The 3,145-nt window shown below is 52.2% G+C and overlaps 1 protein-coding gene across 3 annotated transcripts in view; it reads left to right on the top strand.

The window, feature by feature from the left end:
- Nucleotides 1-465: 465 nt before the first annotated feature.
- IDE (insulin degrading enzyme) overlaps nt 466-3,145 on the top strand; it is a 61,415-nt gene continuing 58,735 nt past the window's right edge. The window contains exon 1 of one of the 3 annotated variants that reach the window (XM_017803824.1): nt 466-511. The gene's annotated coding sequence lies outside the window, so the exon portion shown is untranslated. Of the gene's footprint in view, nt 522-722; nt 820-3,145 lie in introns of those variants that run through there. The other 2 variants (XM_017803823.1, XM_017803822.1) reach the window with 2 other exon arrangements.

Genomic DNA, 3,145 nt, shown 5'->3' with positions numbered 1-3,145 from the left:
ACCTCTACACCCAGCCTGCGAAGCGAATGCAGTGCCCGGCGCGGCGGGGCCGCAGAGCTCGGCTGCAGGTGAGCGGCGGCCAGCGGGCTCCAGCGGAGCTCCCGAGGAGAGAGCGCTGCCGCAGGGTGCACGGTCCCCGGGGGAGGGAGGATTTTGACACCCGAAATCTCTGCCGCTCAGGACGGCGCTGCACCCACTGTGCTCAAATTACGAGGCGTCTAATTACCTTTTGTCTTGGCTTTCGCCGGCAGGGACGCGGAGCGCGGACACCGGGACGCGGGCGGGCCGCTCCCTCGGCGGGCGCAGCCCGAGGCCGCCCCGCTGCCCTTCCCGCCGCAGCCCCGTCCGCCTCCGCCGGGCGCGGCCCCCCCGCCGCGCCGAGTGTCGCCCCGGCTCCCCGCCCAGCCACCCACCCCCTCCGCCGCCTCCGCCTCCTCCCAGAGGCCCCCGGCCCCCTCCCCAGCCGCAGCCCCGGCCTTCCCGGCGGCAGAGGCAGCTCCAGCACTCCCAGGTACCCCCAGGTACGGGTCCCGCCAGGCCCGGGCGCGGAGGGCGGACGGGACCCCGCGGGCGCCGGGAGGGATTGGCCGGGCGGCGGGGGGAGGCGGGCGGAGAACATGGCGCCGGGGAGCGGCGCGTGCTGAGCGACCGGAGCCGGGCCGGGCGGCGGGGCAAGGCCGGTGCTGGCGGCGGGGCCGCCAGGGCTATGCGGCAGCGGCTGTGCCCTGTGCTGAGCCGGGCTCTGCCGGGCTGGGCGCGCCCCTTGGCCGCCCCGGCCCCGCGCTTCTTCCCTCCGGGCCGGCGGCGCAGCTCTTTCGGGTACGGTGCGAGTGCGGCGGGGCCGGGCCGCGGGACCCGGCGCCGTGTGACCCGGGGCCGGGAGGCCGCAGAGCCCCCGCAGGGTTGTGTAAGAGGCGGCAGTGGGGCGGGGGCACCTTGTGCGGCGGGCGGGGAGCTGAGGGGGCTCGGGCCGCGGAGGGGGACTGGCGGCGGAGCCTTCGCGGGAAGCTGAGCTGGGGGCGGCGGGGCCGGGTGTGCGGGGAGGCCGGAGTCCTGCCCTGTGTCCTGCCGTGTCCTGCCCTGCCGCTCGGGCTGGCGTGCTCCGGTGTCTGCAGCTGCACCTCCCTTGACAAAGCAAGCTTGGTCATCAGCCGTGCGGCTTTCCTTGCCCGGGGGCTTGCTTTATTGTTCCCTTCCTTCTTGGAAAAAAAACCCCATGAATTTTCATGTTACTTGCCATGACTTCCTAAGCCTTAATTGTGGAAGAGGAAAAAAAAAGTAAGTTTAAATTCTTTAAGAAGAAACTGTTATCAGTCACCCAAAGTTGCTGGGAGCGGCCTCTTCAGTTTGTGACGAGGCGTCTGGCGCTGGCATTGTGCGGGGCTTGTTTTTGTGTGTGTGTGTTACCAGTGTTACCAGCTCCGGTGGGGACAGAGAAGTAACCTCGATCGAGGGAGGAGCGGGCGGGAGGCTTGGCATGGCTCGCTTTTAAGGGGCAAATTAATCTGCGTAACAACTCGGCAAAGTTTTTCCAGGAAGGCCAAGTTGTTTTCTTTCTTTCATTAATACTGTACCTTAGTAGCCAAATCTATTTTTAACACTGCACAAGTAAGATGCTACGTCAAAAGTAGAATCTTTCCGGGGAAAAAAGTGAGTTATGATGACTCATACTGTCAGTGCTTGCGTGTCAAAATTCGGATGCACCGTTATTGTTCATTATTGCTATTTATGCTTCAGAATTGTAAAGGTAATCCACAGTGCATATTCGGAGCCAATGATTTTTCTCAGGCTGTAGTTTCTCCTTCTAGATTACTCCTCTTGAAGCGTGTGAATATATGCAGTATTTGGACTTAACTTTATGTATGTGAGTAGGCCTGTTATGTTTTCATGCTGCCTACAAGCATGATTTAATCATCTGTTTAATTTTAATTGTGAATTAGGATTTACATAAATGATAATGAAAAGAGAGCAGGCATAGTGCTTTCATGTGATGATTTTTTTAAGATGTGGAAATTAAGAATTTTTTTTTCAATTACATGTTCTGTTTCCATTTCTGTATTTTGTTCATGTTTTCACCTTTTTTCAGCTTTAACTTTTCATAAAATTTTTAACCTTCATCTGCATGTCAAGCAGCAAGATAATTTCACAGTTAGAACTTCTTATCTGCTTTTTGTCTCGTGTGTGGCATTGAAGTGATCTGTTCTAGTTGGAAAGAGGTGAAGGATTCATGTCCGTGTTTGCATGCTTTTTTGCTCCCTTTTTTCTTTCTGTCTTCGGTCGGTGTAAAGCTGTGTGTTAATCCCATGGATGAAATGGTACCTTCGGGAATTGATCAAACTGTCAAGCACATAACTTACTTTGCACATGAATACAGAAGGATTCCCCTACCCTGTTAGGTCCAGAAGAAAGAGGGAAGGGACAAGTTGTTTAGTACCTCCAGTGTTTCATTGAACTGGAAGGTATTAGGCCCCTAGCTAGGGTTCACTGCAGGTTACTGTAGAAATGATTTACTGAAAATACTGTCAGACCATTTGAGAGATCACATATTAAGTTGATATTTTTTATATATTACTTCTATTGTATTGTATTAGATGCTTTTATAATAATTTTGGTATATTGATCTTTTAACAAGATAGAAATCATAAAGTTTGTAATAAAAATCTAGAGAAATTGCTTTAGTTGGTTTTGCATCTGGTTTTGCATTTGCATGTGCACGGTCTGTCAATGCACATCTTTGTTTTCAGTTTTTGTGATGTCCCTAAGTTGATAAAATATGCTTATGAGATAGCACTGTGTATATGTAATAAGGTGATTTTTGATGGAGCTTGTTTGAAAGTTGCTTTCTGTTAAGGTCTGACCTTCTGCAACTTGTTTTTAGAATGAGTTACATATTGCCTGAACAACTGAGATGGAAAAAAATGCTGTAAAGTTGAGAGTTTACTTACAGGGTTAGCAGTAGAACTAGAATTGAATTGTCCAAAATTGTAAAAACTAAACTAGCAAATAGGTGAACAGCCAGGACTTCCTTTGTTGAAACACACCCCTGACTCCTGTAAACTGCTCCTTGTTATGGGTTTGTTGGTTATGTCAGAGCTCTAGTGTCAGATAAGCAATTGCTTTTAATGTGGGATTACAGTGCTTTTAA

The sequence above is a fragment of the Lepidothrix coronata genome, unplaced genomic scaffold (genome assembly GCF_001604755.1).
Source record: "Lepidothrix coronata isolate B3197 unplaced genomic scaffold, Lepidothrix_coronata-1.0 Scaffold8, whole genome shotgun sequence".
NCBI lineage: Eukaryota > Metazoa > Chordata > Aves > Passeriformes > Pipridae > Lepidothrix > Lepidothrix coronata.
This window is presented reverse-complemented; position numbering and strand designations above follow the sequence as displayed.